We start from the raw sequence: 20,229 nt of genomic DNA on the forward strand, positions 1-20,229 counted from the left end.
TGGTGACAAAAAAGATGGCACTGTGATAGACTGCATCCAATTTTCTGAGTAGAGTGTTGGAGGCTATTTTGTAAATGACATCGGCGAGGATCGGTAGGATGGTCAGTTTTACGAGGGTATGTTTGGCAGCATGAGTGAAGGATGCTTTGTTGCGAAATAGGAAGCCGATTCTAGATTTAATTGTGGATTGGAGATGCTTAATGTGAGTCTGAAAGGAGAGTTTACAGTCTAACCAGACACCTAGGTATTTGTAATTGTCCCCATATTCTAAGTCAGAAAGATCCAGAGTAGTGATGCTAGTCGGCCGGGCGGTTGCGGGCAGCGATCGGTTGAAAAGCAAGCACTTAGTTTTACTAGCATATAAAAGCAGGAAGGAGTGTTGTATGGCATTGAAGCTCGTCTGGAGGTTAGTTAACACAGTGTCCAAAGAAGGGCCAGATGTATACAGAATGGTGTCATCTACGTAGAGGTGGATCAGAGAATCACCAGCAGGGACATCATATAGACTGTATTTCTATCATCATAATGAACCAGGCTGGCTGGATCAGCCCAGGAACACCCGCCCTTTAGTCCTGTATTGTAAAAGGAATAGGTGTCTGACTGACTGTTAGATCTGCAGTCTAAAGGTGGTCTGACTGACTGTTAGAGCTGCAGTCTAAAGGTGGTCTGACTGACTGTTAGAGCTGCAGTCTAAAGGTGGTCTGACTGACTGTTAGAGCTGCAGTCTAAAGGTGGTCTGACTGGCTGTTAGAGCTGCAGTCTAAAGGTGGTCTCACTGTTAGAGCTGCAGTCTAAAGGTGGTCTGACTGACTGTTAGATCTGCAGTCTAAAGGTGGTCTGACTGGCTGTTAGAGCTGCAGTCTAAAGGTGGTCTGACTGGCTGTTAGAGCTGCAGTCTAAAGGTGGTCTGACTGGCTGTTAGAGCTGCAGTCTAAAGGTGGTCTGACTGGCTGTTAGAGCTGCAGTCTAAAGGTGGTCTCACTTTTAGAGCTGCAGTCTAAAGGTGGTCTGACTGACTGTTAGAGCTGCAGTCTAAAGGTGGTCTGACTGACTGTTAGAGCTGCAGTCTAAAGGTGGTCTGACTGACTGACTGTTAGAGCTGCAGTCTGAATGTGGTCTGACTGTTAGAGCTGCAGTCTAAAAGTGTTCTGACTGTTAGAGCTGCAGTCTAAAAGTGTTCTGACTGTTAGAGCTGCAGTCTAAAGGTGGTCTGACTGTTAGAGCTGCAGTCTAAAGGTGGTCTGACTGTTAGAGCTGCAGTCTAAAGGTGGTCTGACTGTTAGAGCTGCAGTCTAAAGGTGGTCTGACTGACTGTTAGAGCTGCAGTCTAAAGGTGGTCTGACTGTTAGAGCTGCAGTCTGAATGTGGTCTGACTGTTAGAGCTGCAGTCTGAATGGTGGTCTGACTGACTGTTAGAGCTGCAGTCTAAAGGTGGTCTGACTGACTGTTAGAGCTGCAGTCTAAAGGTGGTCTGACTGTTAGAGCTGCAGTCTAAAGGTGGTCTGACTGTTAGAGCTGCAGTCTAAAGGTGGTCTGACTGTTAGAGCTGCAGTCTAAAGGTGGTCTGACTGTTAGAGCTGCAGTCTAAAGGTGGTCTGACTGTTAGAGCTGCAGTCTAATGGTGGTCTGACTGACTGTTAGAGCTGCAGTCTAAAGGTGGTCTGACTGACTGTTAGAGCTGCAGTCTAAAGGTGGTCTGACTGACTGTTAGAGCTGCAGTCTAAAGGTGGTCTGACTGACTGTTAGAGCTGCAGTCTAAAGGTGGTCTGACTGTTAGAGCTGCAGTCTAAAGGTGGTCTGACTGTTAGAGCTGCAGTCTAAATGTGGTCTCACTGTTAGAGCTGCAGTCTAAAGGTGGTCTCACTGTTAGCGCTGCAGTCTAAAGGTGGTCTGACTGTTAGAGCTGCAGTCTAAAGGTGGTCTGACTGTTAGAGCTGCAGTCTGAAGGTGGTCTGACTGACTGACTGTTAGAGCTGCAGTCTAAAAGTGGTCTGACTGACTGTTAGAGCTGCAGTCTATAGGTGGTCTGACTGTTAGAGCTGCAGTCTGAAGGTGGTCTGACTGACTGACTGTTAGAGCTGCAGTCTGAATGTGGTCTGACTGTTAGAGCTGCAGTCTAAAAGTGTTCTGACTGTTAGAGCTGTGGTCTGACTGTTAGAGCTGCAGTCTAAAGGTGGTCTGACTGTTAGAGCTGCAGTCTAAAGGTGGGCTGACTGTTAGAGCTGCAGTCTAAAGGTGGTCTCACTGTTAGAGCTGCAGTCTAAAGGTGGTCTGACTGACAGTTAGAGCTGCAGTCTAAAGGTGGTCTGACTGTTAGAGCTGCAGTCTAAAGGTGGTCTGACTGTTAGAGCTGCAGTCTAAAGGTGGTCTGACTGACTGTTAGAGCTGCAGTCTAAAGGTGGTCTGACTGACTGTTAGAGCTGCAGTCTAAAGGTGGTCTGACTGTTAGAGCTGCAGTCTGAAGGTGGTCTGACTGTTAGAGCTGCAGTCTAAAGGTGGTCTGACTGTTAGAGCTGCAGTCTGAATGTGGTCTGACTGTCAGATCTGCAGTCTAAAGGTGGACTCACTGTTAGAGCTGCAGTCTAAAGGTGGTCTGACTGTTAGAGCTGCAGTCTGAATGCGGTCTGACTGTCAGATCTGCAGTCTAAAGGTGGACTCACTGTTAGAGCTGCAGTCTAAAGGTGGTCTGACTGTTAGAGCTGCAGTCTAAAGTTGGTCTGACTGACTGTTAGAGCTGCAGTCTAAAGGTGGTCTGACTGACTGTTAGAGCTGCAGTCTAAAGGTGGTCTGACTGACTGTTAGAGCTGCAGTCTAAAGGTGGTCTGACTGACTGTTAGAGCTGCAGTCTAAAGGTGGTCTGACAGTTAGAGCTGCAGTCTGAATGTGGTCTGACTGTTAGAGCTGCAGTCTGAATGTGGTCTGACTGTCAGATCTGCAGTCTAAAGGTGGACTCACTGTCAGATCTGCAGTCTAAAGGTGGACTCACTGTTAGAGCTGCAGTCTAAAGGTGGTCTGACTGACTGTTAGAGCTGCAGTCTGAAGGTGGTCTGACTGACTGTTAGAGCTGCAGTCTAAAGGTGGACTCACTGTTAGAGCTGCAGTCTAAAGGTGGTCTGACTGACTGTTAGAGCTGCAGTCTAAAGGTGGTCTGACTGACTGTTAGAGCTGCAGTCTAAAGGTGGTCTGACTGACTGTTAAAGTGTTCTGACTGTTAGAGCTGCTGCAGTCTAAAGGTGGTCTGACTGTTAGAGCTGCAGTCTAAAGGTGGTCTGACTGTTAGAGCTGCAGTCTAAAGGTGGTCTGACTGTTAGAGCTGCAGTCTAAAGGTGGTCTGACTGTTAGAGCTGCAGTCTAAAGGTGGTCTGACTGTTAGAGCTGCAGTCTAAAGGTGGTCTGACTGACTGTTAGAGCTGCAGTCTAAAGGTGGTCTGACTGACTGACTGTTAGAGCTGCAGTCTAAAGGTGGTCTGACTGACTGACTGTTAGAGCTGCAGTCTAAAGGTGGTCTGACTGACTGACTGTTAGAGCTGCAGTCTGAATGTGATCTTTCTGATGTATAGCTCCAGGTTATTTTAGTATCACTGCTACAGTTGTAGATTAGATCCTCATTCTTTCCACTGAAACTGTTGGTCCAGTTCTTATCCATTCTGGTGACTAAACGGTGTTTTGTATTTATGTGTGTGTCCCTTTTGCCTTGTTACTGATGTTGTCCCAGATCAAGGTCTTTTCACCTGGTGTAAGAACGGACTCCTAACTCAGCAAAACAACGAAACGTCCTCTCACTGTCAACTGCGTTTATTTTCAGCAAACTTAACATGTGTAAGTATTTGTATGAACATAAGATTCAACAACTGAGACATAAACTGAACAAGTTCCACAGACATGTGACTAACAGAAATGGAGTAATGTGTCCCTGAACAAAGGGGGGGGTCAAAATCAAAAGTAACAGTCAGTATCTGGTGTGGCCACCAGCTGCATCAAGTACTGCAGTGCATCTCCTCATGGACTGCACCAGATATGCCAGTTCTTGCTGTGAGATGTTACCCCACTCTTCCGCCAAGGCACCTGCTAGTTCCCGGACATTTCTGGGGGGGAATGGCCCTAGCCCTCACCCTCCGATCCAACAGGTCCCAGATGTGCTCAATGGGATTGAGATCCGGGCTCTTCGCTGGCCATGGCAGAACACTGACATTCTTGTCTTGCAGGAAATCACGCACAGAACGAGCAGTATGGCTGGTGGCATTGTCATGCTGGAGGGTCATGTCAGGATGAGCCTGCAGGAAGGGTACCACATGAGGGAGGAGGATGTCTTCCCTGTAACGCACAGCGTTGAGATTGCCTGCAATGACAACAAGCTCAGTCCGATGATGTTGTGACACACCGCCCCAGACCATGACGAACCCTCCACCTCCAAATCGATCCCGCTCCAGAGTACAGGCCTCGGTGTAACGCTCATTCCTTCAACGATAAACGCAATCCGACCATCACCCCTGGTGAGACAAAACCACGACTCGTCTGTGAAGAGCACTTTTTGCCAGTCCTGTCTGGTCCAGCGATGGTGGGTTTGTGTCCATAGGCAACATTGTTGTCGTTGATGTCTGGTGAGGACCTGCCTTACAACAGGCCTACAAGCCCTCAGTCCAGCCTATTGCGGACAGTCTGAGCACTGATGGAGTTATTGTGCGTTCCTGGTGTAACTCGGGCAGTTGTTGTTGCCATCCTGTACCTGTCCCGCAGGTGTGATGTTCGGATGTACCGATCCTGTGCAGGTGTTGTTACACGTGGTCTGCCACTGTGAGGACAATCAGCTGTCGGTCCTGTCTCCCTGTAGCGCTGTCTTAGGCGTCTCACAGTACGATCATTGCAGTTTATTGCCCTGGCCACATCTACAGTCCTCATGCCTCCTAGCAGCATGCCTAAGGCATGTTTACGCAGATGAGCAGGGACCCTGGGCATCTTTCTTTTGGTGTTTTTCAGAGTCAGTAGAAAGGCCTCTTTAGTGTCCTAAGTTTTCATAACTGTGACCTTAATTGCCTACCGTCTGTAAGCTGTGTCTTAACGACAGTTCATTAATTGTTTATGTTTCATTGAACAAGCATTGGGAAACAGTGTTTAAACCCTTTACAATGAAGATCTGTGAAGTTATTTGGATTTTTACGAATTATCTTTGAAAGACAGGGTCCTGAAAAAGATCAGTTTTTTTTATTTTTATTTTTTAAATTTTAGCTGGTTCTTCACCTGCTGAAGAAATTGTTATTATTTTGCCCCCAAAATATTTTTTCTTAACAACCTATCTAGCCAAACCCTACCATCTTTTTTTCTTTAAATCAGTTCAGTTTTACTCACCGTCTGTGTCTCTCTCCATCTCCAGAGGGCGTCCCCCAGGTATTCTACTTCGGGCCCTGTGGGAAGTATAATGCCATGGTTCTGGAGCTGCTGGGACCCAGTCTGGAAGACCTGTTTGATTTGTGTGACAGAACCTTCTCCCTCAAGACCGTCCTCATGATCGCCATTCAGCTGGTAGGAACACTCACTTCCTCTCTCTCTCACTCTCTCTCACACTCTCACACTCTCACACTCTCACACTCTCACTTCCTCTCACTCTCTCTCACTTCCTCTATCTCTCTCTCACTTCCTCTCTCATCTCACTCTCTCACTCTCACTTCCACTCTCTCATCTCTCTCACTCACCACTCTTCCTCTCACTCTCTCTCACTTCCTCTATCTCTCTCTCACTTCCTCTATCTCTCTCTCACTTCCTCTCTCTCTATCTCTCTCTCACTTCCTCTCTCTCTATCTCTCTCTCTCACTTCCTCTCTCTCTATTTCTCTCTCACTTCCTCTCTCTCTCACTTCCTCTGTCTCGCTCGCTCTCTCGCTCTCTCTCTTCTTAGGGCTGAGATCCCATTAACGGGATCGATATGACAACAGCCAGTGAAAGTGCAGGGCGCCAAATTCAAAACAACAGAAATCTCATAATTAAAATTCCTCAAACATACAAGTATCTTATACCATTTTAAAGGTAATCTTGTTGGTCAACCCACCACAGTGTCCGATTTCAAATAGGCTTTACAGCGAAAGCACCACAAACGATTATGTTAGGTCAGAGCCAAGTCACAGAAAAACACAGCCATTTTTCCAGCCAAAGAGTGGAGTCACAAAAATCTGAAATAGAGAGAGAATTAATCACTAACCTTTGATGATCTTCATCAGATGACACTCATAGGACTTCATGTTACACAATACATGTATGTTTTGTCCGTTAAAGTTCATATTTATATAAAAACATCTCAGTATACATTGGTGCGTTATGTTCAGTAGTTCCAAAAACATCCGGTGATTTTGCAGAGAGCCACATTAATTTACAGAAATACTCATCATAAATGTCGATGAAAATACAAGTGTTATACATGGAAATATTGATAATCTTCTCCTTAATGCAACCGCTGTGTCAGATTTCAAAAAAGCTTTACGGAAAAAGCAAACCATGCAATAATCTGAGTACGGCGCTCAGAGACCCAACAAGCCTAAAAGGTATCCGCCATATTGTGCAGTCAACAGAAATCAGAAATAACATTATAAATATTCACTTACCTTTGATGATCTTCATCAGAATGCACTCCCAGGAATCCCAGTTCCACAATAAATGTTTGATTTGTCCGATAATGTCCATCATTTATGTCCAAATAGCTACTTTTGTTTGGTAAACAAATCAAAACTCATGAAGCGCGTTCACTAGTTGCAGACGAAATGTCAAAAAGTTCCGTTACAGTCCGTAGAAACATGTCAAACGAAGTATAGAATCAATCTTCAGGATGTTTTTAACATCAATCTTCAATAATGTTCCAACCGGAGAATTCCTTTGTCTTGAGAAAAGCAAATGGAATGGGAGTTACCTCTCATGTGAATGCACGTGACCAGCTCGTGGCTGCTGGCAGACCTCTGACTCATTCCCCTCTCATTCAGCCCCCCTTCACAGTAGAAGCCTCAAACAAGTTTCTAAAGACGGTCGACAGCGGAGTCAATCACCACCTTCCGGAGACACCTGAAACCCCACCTCTTTAAGGAATACCTAGGATAGGATAAAGTAATCCTTCTCACCCCCCCCCCCTTAAAAGATTTAGATGCACTATTGTAAAGTGGCTGTTCCACTGGATGTCATAAGGTGAATGCACCAATTTGTAAGTCGCTCTGGATAAGAGCGTCTGCTAAATGACTTAAATGTAAATCTAGTGGAAACCTTAGGAAGTGCAAAATGACCAATATCCCACTGTATTTTCAATAGGGGCTGAGTTGAAAATCGACCAACCTCAGATTTCCCACTTCCTGGTTGGATTTTTTTTCTCAGGTTTTCACCTGCCATATGAGTTCTGTTATACTCACAGACATCATTCAAACAGTTTTAGAAACTTCAGAGTGTTTTCTATCCAACTATACTAATAATATGCATATATTTGCAACTGGGGCTGAGGAGCAGGCAGTTTACTCTGGGCACCTTATTCATCCAGCTACTCAATACTGCCCCCAGCCATAAGAAGTTACATTGCAGAGTTATGTGTGTCCTTTCAAGCCCACCCTTCTAATTAACCCGTGGTGAGTTTTATGGTTTTATATGTAAGATGGTTAAATAAAGAGCAAAATGATTGATTATTATATTTTGTGGTCTGGTCCTATAAGAGCTCTTTGTCACTTCCCACTATCCAAAGGTTTTGTGACAAACTCATTTCTTATGTTTAATAAATGTATTGTATAGTGTGTGTGTGTGTGTGTGTGTGTGTGTGTGTGTGTGTGTGTGTGGTTGTGTGTGTGTGTGTGTGTGTGTGTGGCAGGCTTACAATGATGGCAAACAAACAACATTTGAGAGTGAGCTGACCCTGGTGCTAGAGGGGGTACAGCTGACCCTGGTGCTAGAGGGGGTACAGCTGACCCTGGTGCTAGAGGGGGTACAGCTGACCCTGGTGCTAGAGGGGGTACAGCTGACCCTGGTGCAAGAGGGGGTACAGCTGACCCTGGTGCCAGAGGGGTACAGCTGACCCTGGTGCCAGAGGGGGCACAGCTGACCCTGGTGCCAGAGGGGTACAGCTGACCCTGGTGCCAGAGGGGGTACAGCTGACCCTGGTGCCAGAGGGGGTACAGCTGACCCTGGTGCCAGAGGGGGTACAGCTGACCCTGGTGCCAGAGGGGGTACAGCTGACCCTGGTGCCAGAGGGGGTACAGCTGACCCTGGTGCCAGAGGGGGTACAGCTGACCCTGGTGCCAGAGGGGGTACAGCTGACCCTGGTGCCAGAGGGGGTACAGCTGACCCTGGTGCCAGAGGGGGTACAGCTGACCCTGGTGCCAGAGGGGGTACAGCTGACCCTGGTGCCAGAGGGGGCACAGCTGACCCTGGTGCCAGAGGGGGTACAGCTGACCCTGGTGCCAGAGGGGTACAGCTGACCCTGGTGCCAGAGGGGTACAGCTGACCCTGGTGCCAGAGGGGGTACAGCTGACCCTGGTGCCAGAGGGGGTACAGCTGACCCTGGTGCCAGAGGGGTACAGCTGACCCTGGTGCCAGAGGGGTACAGCTGACCCTGGTGCCAGAGGGGTACAGCTGACCCTGGTGCCAGAGGGGTACAGCTGACCCTGGTGCCAGAGGGGGTACAGCTGACCCTGGTGCCAGAGGGGGTACAGCTGACCCTGGTGCCAGAGGGGGTACAGCTGACCCTGGTGCCAGAGGGGGTACAGCTGACCCTGGTGCCAGAGGGGGTACAGCTGACCCTGGTGCCAGAGGGGGTACAGCTGACCCTGGTGCCAGAGGGAGTACGCTGACCCTGGTGCTAGAGGGGGTACAGCTGTGGCCGGTTGTCTTGTGGGTTATTCTGTCACACGCCATCCCCCTCAACCTTTCCTCCAGCAGTCTGATCCTCTCCTCCATACCCCTCACCCTCTCCATCCCCCTCACCCTCTCCTCCAGCAGTCTGATTCTCTCCTCTACTGCTCTGCTCCTTCTCCTGTTGATGTTGTCTCACCACAGTCCAGAGTTGCAGACATGTCTCTCTCCACCTCCGGCTCTCCGGGTCTGGTTGAGGGGGTCTGGTTGAGGGGGTCTGGTTGAGGGGGTCTGGTTGGAGGGGGTGGTGTTGTCCAGGTCTGGTTGAGGGGGTGGTGTTGTCCAGGTCTGGTTGAGGGGGTGGTGTTGTCCAGGTCTGGTTGAGGGGGTGGTGTTGTCCGGGTCTGGTTGAGGGGGTCTGGTTGAGGGGTGGTGTTGTCCAGGTCTGGTTGAGGGGTGGTGTTGTCTGGTTGAGGGGTGGTGTTGTCTGGTTGAGGGGGTGGTGTTGTCTGGTTGAGGGGGTGGTGTTGTCCAGGTCTGGTTGAGGGGGTGGTGTTGTCCAGGTCTGGTTGAGGGGGTGGTGTTGTCCAGGTCTGGTTGAGGGGGTGGTGTTGTCCAGGTCTGGTTGAGGGGGTGGTGTTGTCTGGTTGAGGGGGTGGTGTTGTCTGGTTGAGGGGGTGGTGTTGTCCGGGTCTGGTTGAGGGGGTGGTGTTGTCTGGGTCTGGTTAATACAGCACTGTGCCAGGGGATGGTCTGGTTAATATAGCACTGTACCAGGGGATGGTCTGGTTAATATAGCACTGTGCCAGGGGATGGGCTGGTTAATATAACACTGTACCAGGGGATGGTCTGGTTAATATAACACTGTACCAGGGGATGGTCTGGTTAATATAGCACTGTGCCAGGGGATGGTCTGGTTAATATAGCACTGTACCAGGGGATGGTCTGGTTAATATAGCACTGTGCCAGGGGATGGTCTGGTTAATATAGCAGGGGATGGTCTGGTTAATATAGCACTGTGCCAGGGGATGGTCTGGTTAATATAACACTGTACCAGGGGATGGTCTGGTTAATATAACAGGGGATGGTCTGGTTAATATAGCACTGTACCAGGGGATGGTCTGGTTAATATAGCACTGTGCCAGGGGATGGTCTGGTTAATATAACACTGTGCCAGGGGATGGTCTGGTTAATATAGCACTGTACCAGGGGATGGTCTGGTTAATATAACACTGTACCAGGGGATGGTCTGGTTAATATAACAGGGGATGGTCTGGTTAATATAGCAGGGGATGGTCTGGTTAATATAGCAGGGGATGGTCTGGTTAATATAACAGGGGATGGTCTGGTTAATATAGCAGGGGATGGTCTGGTTAATATAACACTGTGCCAGGGGATGGTCTGGTTAATATAACACTGTGCCAGGGGATGGTCTGGTTAATATAGCACTGTGCCAGGGGATGGTCTGGTTAATATAGCACTGTGCCAGGGGATGGTCTGGTTAATATAGCACTGTACCAGGGGATGGTCTGGTTAATATAGCTCTGTACCAGGGGATGGTCTGGTTAATATAACACTGTACCAGGGGATGGTCTGGTTAATATAGCACTGTGCCAGGGGATGGTCTGGTTAATATGGCACTGTGCCAGGGGATGGTCTGGTTAATATAGCACTGTACCAGGGGATGGTCTGGTTAATATAGCACTGTACCAGGGGATGGTCTGGTTAATATAGCACTGTACCAGGGGATGGTCTGGTTAATATAACACTGTAACAGGGGATGGTCTGGTTAATATAGCACTGTACCAGGGGATGGTCTGGTTAATATAACACTGTACCAGGGGATGGTCTGGTTAATATAACACTGTAACAGGGGATGGTCTGGTTAATATAGCACTGTACCAGGGGATGGTCTGGTTAATATAGCAGGGGATGGTCTGGTTAATATAACACTGTGCCAGGGGATGGTCTGGTTAATATAGCACTGTGCCAGGGGATGGTCTGGTTAATATAACACTGTGCCAGGGGATGGTCTGGTTAATATAACACTGTACCAGGGGATGGTCTGGTTAATATAGCACTGTGCCAGGGGATGGTCTGGTTAATATAACAGGGGATGGTCTGGTTAATACAGCACTGTGCCAGGGGATGGTCTGGTTAATATAGCACTGTGCCAGGGGATGGTCTGGTTAATATAACAGGGGATGGTCTGGTTAATATAACAGGGGATGGTCTGGTTAATATAACAGGGGATGGTCTGGTTAATATAGCACTGTGCCAGGGGATGGTCTGGTTAATATAGCACTGTGCCAGGGGATGGTCTGGTTAATATAGCACTGTACCAGGGGATGGTCTGTGTGGAAGATTAAGTTGCTTCTGTTCTTATTTTTATAACAGTCAGCAAAAAGTGTCAGTTAATTTTCCCATGAGCAGTTTCTTTTTGTCATCTTCGTGCCTCATCATTTTTCACACCCAGAGGGTACTGTGTTGTAATGACCTCTGGACTACTGGTGGGGGCTTTGAGTCTCTCCTGCTGTTGTTGGGCTCAAGGGCTTTGAGTCTCTCCTGCTGTTGTTGGGCTCAAGGGCTTTGACACCTCTCACTTCACACCTCTATGCTAATTGAAGATGTATCTGTTCTGGGAATCCTTAACTTAGCATTCAGTCCTTTATAAAAAGTAAAACAAATCGTCGTAATATAATTATTATTCTTCTCTTTAAAAAAAGCTTATTTCTCACTTTATCTCTATCACCCGGTCTGTCTCGTCTTCCTCCTCCCTCTCATCCCTCTCCTGCCTCCCTCCCCCAGATCACGCGGATGGAGTTCGTCCACACCAGGAGTCTGATCTACCGGGACGTGAAGCCAGAGAACTTCCTGGTTGGCCGGCCCGGCAGCAAGCGGCAGCACACCATCCACATTATCGACTTCGGCCTGGCCAAAGAGTACATCGACCCTGAGACCAAGAAACACATCCCTTACAGGGAGCACAAGAGCCTGACGGGCACCGCACGTTACATGAGCGTCAATACTCACCTGGGCAGAGGTAAACAGCCTGACAGGCACCACACCCTACATGAGCATCAATACTCACCTGGGCAGAGGTAAACAGCCTGACAGACCCTACATGAGCATCAATACTCACCTGGGCAAAGGTAAACAGCCTGACAGACCCTACATGAGCATCAATACTCACCTGGGCAAAGGTAAACAGCCTGACAGACCCTACATGAGCATCAATACTCACCTGGGCAAAGGTAAACAGCCTGACAGACCCTACATGAGCATCAATACTCACCTGGGCAGAGGTAAACAGCCTGACAGACCCTACATGAGCATCAATACTCACCTGGGCAGAGGTAAACAGCCTGACAGACCCTACATGAGCATCAATACTCACCTGGGCAAAGGTAAACAGCCTGACAGACCCTACATGAGCGTCAATACTCACCTTGACTTTTTCCATATTTTGTTGTGTTATAGCCTGAATTGAAAATGGATTAAATTTAGATTTTTTTTTTGTAATTTGCCTACACACAACACCACCATGTCAAAGTGGAGGGCCGGCAGGGATGTCCTTGTCCCATCGTGCACTAGCGACTCCTGTGGCGGGCTGACCGCTGACAACGGTCAGGTGTACGGTCTTTCCCTCCGACACTTTGGTGTGTCTGGCTTCCGGGTTAAGTAGGCGTTGTTGTGTCAAGAAGCAGTGCGGCTTGGTTGGGGTTGCGTTTTCGGAGGACGCACGGCTCTCGACCTTCGCCTCTCCCGAGTCCGTATTGGAGTTGCAGCGATGAGAACAGACTAACTACCAATTGGATACCAGGACATTGGGGAGAAAAAATAGAACATACAATCTACATCAGCCAGCTAGAGACATTTCATCAGCAGGCTGGCCTGCGTAGCCTAGAGAGACATTTCATCAGCAGGCTGGCCTGCATAGCCTAGAGAGACATTTCATCAGCAGGCTGGCCTGCGTAGCCTAGAGAGACATTTCATCAGCAGGCTGGCCTGCGTAGCCTAGAGAGACATTTCATCAGCAGGCTGGCCTGCATAGCCTAGAGAGACATTTCATCAGCAGGCTGGCCTGCATAGCCTAGCCATCAGCAGGCTGGCCTCGTAGGCATTTCATCAGCAGGCTGGCCTGCATAGCCTAGAGAGACATTTCATCAGCAGGCTGGCCTGCATAGCCTAGAGAGACATTTCATCAGCAGGCTGGCCTGCATAGCCTAGAGAGACATTTCATCAGCAGGCTGGCCTGCATTTCAGCCAGGCTGGCCTGCAGAGACATTTCATCAGCAGGCTGGCCTGCGTAGCCTAGAGAGACATTTCATCAGCAGGCTGGCCTGCATTTCATCAGCAGCCTAGAGAGACATTTCAGCAGCAGGCTGGCCTGCATAGCCTAGAGAGACATTTCATCAGCAGGCTGGCCTGCGCCTAGCATTTCTCAGCAGGCTGGCCTGCATAGAGACATTTCATCAGCAGGCTGGCCTGCATAGCCTAGAGAGACATTTCATCAGCAGGCTGGCCTGCATAGCCTAGAGAGACATTTCATCAGCAGGCTGGCCTGCGAGACATTTCAGCCTAGAGAGCCTAGAGACATTTCATTTCATCAGCATTTCATCAGGGCTGGCCTGCGTAGCCTAGAGAGACATTTCATCAGCAGGCTGGCCTGCGTAGCCTAGAGAGACATTTCATCAGCAGGCTGGCCTGCATAGCCTAGAGAGACATTTCATCAGCAGGCTGGCCTGCATAGCCTAGAGAGACATTTCATCAGCAGGCTGGCCTGCGTAGCCTAGAGAGACATTTCATCAGCAGGCTGGCCTGCGAGACATTTCAGCCTAGAGAGACATTTCATCAGCAGGCTGGCCTGCAGCCTAGAGAGACCATCAGCAGGCTGGCCTGCGTAGCCTAGAGACATTTCATCAGCAGGCTGGCCTGCGTAGCCTAGAGAGACATTTCATCAGCAGGCTGGCCTGCGTAGCCTAGAGAGACATTTCATCAGCAGGCTGGCCTGCGTAGCCTAGAGAGACATTTCATCAGCAGGCTGGCCTGCGTAGCCTAGAGAGACATTTCATCAGCAGGCTGGCCTGCGTAGCCTAGAGAGACATTTCATCAGCAGGCTGGCCTGCATAGCCTAGAGAGACATTTCATCAGCAGGCTGGCCTGCATAGCCTAGAGAGACATTTCATCAGCAGGCTGGCCTGCCTATTTCAGCCTAGAGAGACATTTCATCAGCAGGCTGGCCTGCGTAGCCTAGAGAGACATTTCATCAGCAGGCTGGCCTGCGTTTCAGCCTAGAGAGACATTTCATCAGCAGGCTGGCCTGCGTAGCCTAGAGAGACATTTCATCAGCAGGCTGGCCTGCATAGCCTAGAGAGACATTTCATCAGCAGGCTTTCATCAGGCCTGCGCCTAGCAGGCTGGCCTGCATAGCCTAGAGAGACATTTCATCAGCAGGCTGGCCTGCGTAGCCTAGAGAGACATTTCATCAGCAGGCTGGCCTGCGTAGCCTAGAGAGACAGGCTGGCCTGCGTAGCCTAGAGAGACATTTCATCAGCAGGCTGGCCTGCGTAGCCTAGAGAGACATTTCATCAGCAGGCTGGCCTGCATACATTTCATCAGCAGGCTGGCCTGCGTAGCCTAGAGAGACATTTCATCAGCAGGCTGGCCTGCGTAGCCTAGAGAGACATTTCATCAGCAGGCTGGCCTGCGTAGCCTAGAGAGACATTTCATCAGCAGGCTGGCCTGCGTAGCCTAGAGAGACATTTCATCAGCAGGCTGGCCTGCCTGAGAGACATTTCATCAGCCCTAGAGAGACATTTCATCAGCAGGCTGGCCTGCGTAGCCTAGAGAGACATTTCATCAGCAGGCTGGCCTGCGTAGCCTAGAGAGACATTTCATCAGCAGGCTGGCCTGCGTAGCCTAGAGAGACATTTCATCAGCAGGCTGGCCTGCGTAGCCTAGAGAGACATTTCATCAGCAGGCTGGCCTGCCTAGAGAGACATTTCATCAGCAGGCTGGCCTGCGTAGCCTAGAGAGACATTTCATCAGCAGGCTGGCCTGCGTTTCAGCCTAGCCTAGAGACATTTCATCAGCAGGCTGGCCTGCGTAGCCTAGAGAGACATTTCATCAGCAGGCTGGCCTGCATAGCCTAGAGAGACATTTCAGCCTAGAGAGACATTTCAGCAGCAGGCTGGCCTGCATAGCCTAGAGAGACATTTCATCAGCAGGCTGGCCTGCATAGAGAGACATTTCATCAGCAGGCTAGAGAGACATTTCATCAGCAGGCTGGCCTGCATAGCCTAGAGAGACATTTCAGCAGCAGGCTGGCCTGCGTAGCCTAGAGAGACATTTCATCAGCAGGCTGGCCTGCGTAGCCTAGAGAGACATTTCATCAGCAGGCTGGCCTGCGTAGCCTAGAGAGACATTTCATCAGCAGGCTGGCCTGCGTAGCCTAGAGAGACATTTCATCAGCAGGCTGGCCTGCGTTTCAGCCTAGAGAGACATTTCATCAGCAGGCTGGCCTGCGTAGCCTAGAGAGACATTTCATCAGCAGGCTGGCCTGCAGCAGGCTGGCCTGTAGCATTTCTAGCAGGCTGGCCTGCAGAGACATTTCATCAGCAGGCTGGCCTGCGCCTAGAGAGACATTTCATCAGCAGGCTGGCCTGCAGCCTAGAGACATTTCATCAGCAGGCTGGCCTGCATAGCCTAGAGAGACATTTCATCAGCAGGCTGCAGGCTGGCCTGCGTAGCCTAGAGAGACATTTCATCAGCAGGCTGGCCTGCGTAGCCTAGAGACATTTCATCAGCAGGCTGGCCTGCGTAGCCTAGAGAGACATTTCAGCAGCAGGCATGCAGGCTGGCTGCGTAGCCTAGAGAGACATTTCAGCAGCAGGCTGGCCTGCGTGCCTAGAGACATTTCAGCAGGCTGGCCTGCGTAGCCTAGAGACATTTCAGCAGCAGGCTGGCCTGCGTAGCCTAGAGAGACATTTCAGCAGCAGGCTGGCCTGCGTAGCCTAGAGAGACATTTCAGCAGCAGGCTGGCCTGCGTAGCCTAGAGAGACATTTCAGCAGCAGGCTGGCCTGCGTAGCCTAGAGAGACATTTCAGCAGCAGGCTGGCCTGCGTAGCCTAGAGAGACATTTCATCAGCAGGCTGGCCTGCGTAGAGAGACATTTCATCAGCAGGCTGGCCTGCATAGCCTAGAGAGACATTTCATCAGCAGGCTGGCCTGCATAGCCTAGAGAGACATTTCATCAGCAGGCTGGCCTGCGTAGCCCTGCATAGCCTAGAGAGACATTTCATCAGCAGGCTGGCCTGCGTAGCCTAGAGAGACATTTCATCAGCAGGCTGGCCTGCGTAGCCTAGAGAGACATTTCATCAGCAGGCTGGCCTGCATCAGTGGCCTGCATAGCCTAGAGAGACATTTCATCAGCAGGCTGGCCTGCATAGCCTAGAGAGACATTTCATCAGCAGGCTGGCCTGCATAGCCTAGAGAGACATTTCATCAGCAGGCTGGCCTGCGTAGCCTAGAGAGACATTTCATCAGCAGGCTGGCCTGCATAGCCTAGAGAGACATTTCATCAGCAGGCTGGCCTGCGTAGCCTAGAGAGACATTTCATCAGCAGGCTGGCCTGCATAGCCTAGAGAGACATTTCATCAGCAGGCTGGCCTGCGTAGCCTAGAGAGACATTTCATCAGCAGGCTGGCCTGCGTAGCCTAGAGACATTTCATCAGCAGGCTGGCCTGCATAGCCTAGAGACATTTCATCAGCAGGCTGGCCTGCGTAGCCTAGAGACATTTCATCAGCAGGCTGGCCTGCGTAGCCTAGAGACATTTCATCAGCAGGCTGGCCTGCGTAGCCTAGAAACATTTCATCAGCAGGCTGGCCTGCGTAGCCTAGAGAGACATTTCATCAGCAGGCTGGCCTGCATAGCCTAGAGACATTTCATCAGCAGGCTGGCCTGCATAGCCTAGAGACATTTCTTCAGCAGGCTGGCCTGCGTAGCCTAGAGACATTTCATCAGCAGGCTGGCCTGCGTAGCCTAGAAACATTTCATCAGCAGGCTGGCCTGCGTAGCCTAGATTTCACATTTCATTTCAGCAGCAGGCTGGCCTGCATTTCATCAGCAGCCTAGAGAGACATTTCATCAGCTGGCCTGCATAGGCATTTCATCAGCCTGGCGTAGCCTAGAGAGACATTTCATCAGCAGGCTGGCCTGCGTAGCCTAGAGAGACATTTCATCAGCAGGCTGGCCTGCGTAGCCTAGAGAGACATTTCATCAGCAGGCTGGCCTGCGTAGCCTAGAGAGACATTTCATCAGCAGGCTGGCCTGCGTAGCCTAGAGAGACATTTCATCAGCAGGCTGGCCTGCGACATTTCAGCCTAGAGAGACATTTCATCAGCAGGCTGGCCTGCATAGCCTAGAGAGACATTTCATCAGCAGGCTGGCCTGCATAGCCTAGAGAGACATTTCATCAGCAGGCTGGCCTGCGTAGCCTAGAGACATTTCATCAGCAGGCTGGCCTGCGTAGCCTAGAGACATTTCATCAGCAGGCTGGCCTGCATAGCCTAGCATTTCATCAGCAGGCTGGCCTCGCCTAGAGAGACATTTCATCAGCAGGCTGGCCTGCATAGCCTAGAGAGACATTTCATCAGCAGGCTGGCCTGCATAGCCTAGAGAGACATTTCATCAGCAGGCTGGCCTGCATAGCCTAGAGAGACATTTCATCAGCAGGCTGGCCTGCATAGCCTAGAGAGACATTTCATCAGCAGGCTGGCCTGCATAGCCTAGAGAGACATTTCATCAGCAGGCTGGCCTGCATAGCCTAGAGAGACATTTCAGCAGCAGGCTGGCCTGCGTAGCCTAGAGAGACATTTCATCAGCAGGCTGGCCTGCGTAGCCTAGAGACATTTCATCAGCAGGCTGGCCTGCGAGCCTAGAGAGACATTTCAGCAGCAGGCTGGCCTGCGTAGCCTAGAGAGACATTTCATCAGCAGGCTGGCCTGCGTAGCCTAGAGACATTTCATCAGCAGGCTGGCCTGCATAGCCTAGAGAGACATTTCATCAGCAGGCTGGCCTGCATAGCCTAGAGAGACATTTCATCAGCAGGCTGGCCTGCATAGCCTAGAGAGACATTTCATCAGCAGGCTGGCCTGCATAGCCTAGAGAGACATTTCATCAGCAGGCTGGCCTGCGTAGCCTCAGCAGGCTGGCCTGCAGACATTTCATCAGCAGGCTGGCCTGCGTAGCCTAGAGAGACATTTCATCAGCAGGCTGGCCTGCGTAGCCTAGAGAGAGAGACATTTCAGCAGCAGGCTGGCCTGCGTAGCCTAGAGAGACATTTCATCAGCAGGCTGGCCTGCATAGCCTGCATTTCAGCAGGCTGGCCTGCGAGAGACATTTCATCAGCAGGCTGGCCTGCGTAGCTTAGAGAGACATTTCAGCAGCAGGCTGGCCTGCGTAGCCTAGAGAGACATTTCATCAGCAGGCTGGCCTGCGTAGCCTAGAGAGACATTTCATCAGCAGGCTGGCCTGCGTAGCCTAGAGAGACATTTCATCAGCAGGCTGGCCTGCGTAGCCTAGAGAGACATTTCAGCAGCAGGCTGGCCTGCGTAGCCTAGCCTCAGCAGGCTGGCCTGCGTAGCCTACATTTCATCAGCAGGCTGGCCTGCATAGCCTAGAGAGACATTTCAGCAGCAGGCTGGCCTGCGTAGCCTAGAGAGACATTTCAGCAGCAGGCTGGCCTGCGTAGCCTAGAGAGACATTTCAGCAGCAGGCTGGCCTGCGTAGCCTAGAGAGACATTTCATCAGCAGGCTGGCCTGCGTAGCCTAGAGAGACATTTCATCAGCAGGCTGGCCTGCGTAGCCTAGAGAGACATTTCATCAGCAGGCTGGCCTGCGCCTAGCCTCAGAGAGACATTTCATCAGCAGGCTGGCCTGCGTAGCCTAGAGAGACATTTCATCAGCAGGCTGGCCTGCGTAGCCTAGAGAGACATTTCAGCAGCAGGCTGGCCTGCGAGCCTAGAGAGACATTTCAGCAGCAGGCTGGCCTGCGAGCCTAGAGAGACATTTCATCAGCAGGCTGGCCTGCGTAGCCTAGAGAGACATTTCATCAGCAGGCTGGCCTGCGTAGCCTAGAGACATTTCATCAGCAGGCTGGCCTGCGTAGCCTAGAGAGACATTTCATCAGCAGGCTGGCCTGCGTAGCCTAGAGAGACATTTCATCAGCAGGCTGGCCTGCGTAGCCTAGAGAGACATTTCATCAGCAGGCTGGCCTGCGTAGCCTAGAGAGACATTTCATCAGCAGGCTGGCCTGCGTAGCCTAGAGAGACATTTCATCAGCAGGCTGGCCTGCGTAGCCTAGAGAGACATTTCATCAGCAGGCTGGCCTGCGTAGCCTAGAGAGACATTTCATCAGCAGGCTGGCCTGCCTATTTCAGCCAGGCTGGCCTGCGTAGCCTAGAGAGACATTTCATCAGCAGGCTGGCCTGCATAGCCCTAGAGAGACATTTCAGCAGCAGGCTGGCCTCAGCAGGCTGGCCTGCAGCCTAGAGAGACATTTCATCAGCAGGCTGGCCTGCATAGCTTAGAGAGACATTTCAGCAGCAGGCTGGCCTGCGTAGCCTAGAGAGACATTTCATCAGCAGGCTGGCCTGCATAGCCTAGAGAGACATTTCAGCAGCAGGCTGGCCTGCATAGCCTAGAGAGACATTTCATCAGCAGGCTGGCCTGCATAGCCTAGAGAGACATTTCAGCAGCAGGCTGGCCTGCATAGCCTAGAGAGACATTTCAGCAGCAGGCTGGCCTGCATAGCCTAGAGAGACATTTCAGCAGCAGGCTGGCCTGCATAGTCTAGAGAGACATTTCAGCAGCAGGCAGATGTTATAGTTCATATAATGAAATCTGTCAATTGAATTCAATGAATTAGGATTTCACATGACTGGGAATACAGATATGCATCTTGTTGGTCACAGATACCTGAAAGAAAATGGGCCTCAGGATCTCTAATCATGTCCAATCAATCTAATTTACCACAGGTGGACTCCATGTTGTAGAAACATCAAGGATGATCAATGGAAACAGGATGCACCTGAGCTCAATTTCGAGTGTCATAGTAAAGGGTCTGAATACTTATGTAAATGTGATATTTCTGTTTTTATTTATACATTTGTAGAATAAGGCTGTAACGGAACAAAATGTGGATAAAGTCGAGGGGTATGAATACTTTTTTGAAATGCGCTGTAAGTGGTTTTCCAAAATTAAACATTCGCTTGGTAACAGCTGAGAAGCCTCCTGGTTGAGAGAATGCCTTGATGAAGCTGGTTGAGAGAATGCCTTGATGAAGCTGGTTGAGAGAATGCCTTGATGAAGCTGGTTGAGAGAATGCCTTGATGAAGCTGGTTGAGAGAATGCCTTGAT

General features: G+C 50.4%; 1 pseudogene; it reads left to right on the forward strand.

Moving 5' to 3' along the window:
* The window catches only part of LOC115117869 (casein kinase I-like), a 58,396-nt pseudogene that overhangs the window by 24,293 nt on the left and 13,874 nt on the right, over window positions 1–20,229 (forward strand).

The sequence above is a fragment of the Oncorhynchus nerka genome, linkage group LG20 (genome assembly GCF_034236695.1).
Source record: "Oncorhynchus nerka isolate Pitt River linkage group LG20, Oner_Uvic_2.0, whole genome shotgun sequence".
Classification (NCBI taxonomy): domain Eukaryota; kingdom Metazoa; phylum Chordata; class Actinopteri; order Salmoniformes; family Salmonidae; genus Oncorhynchus; species Oncorhynchus nerka.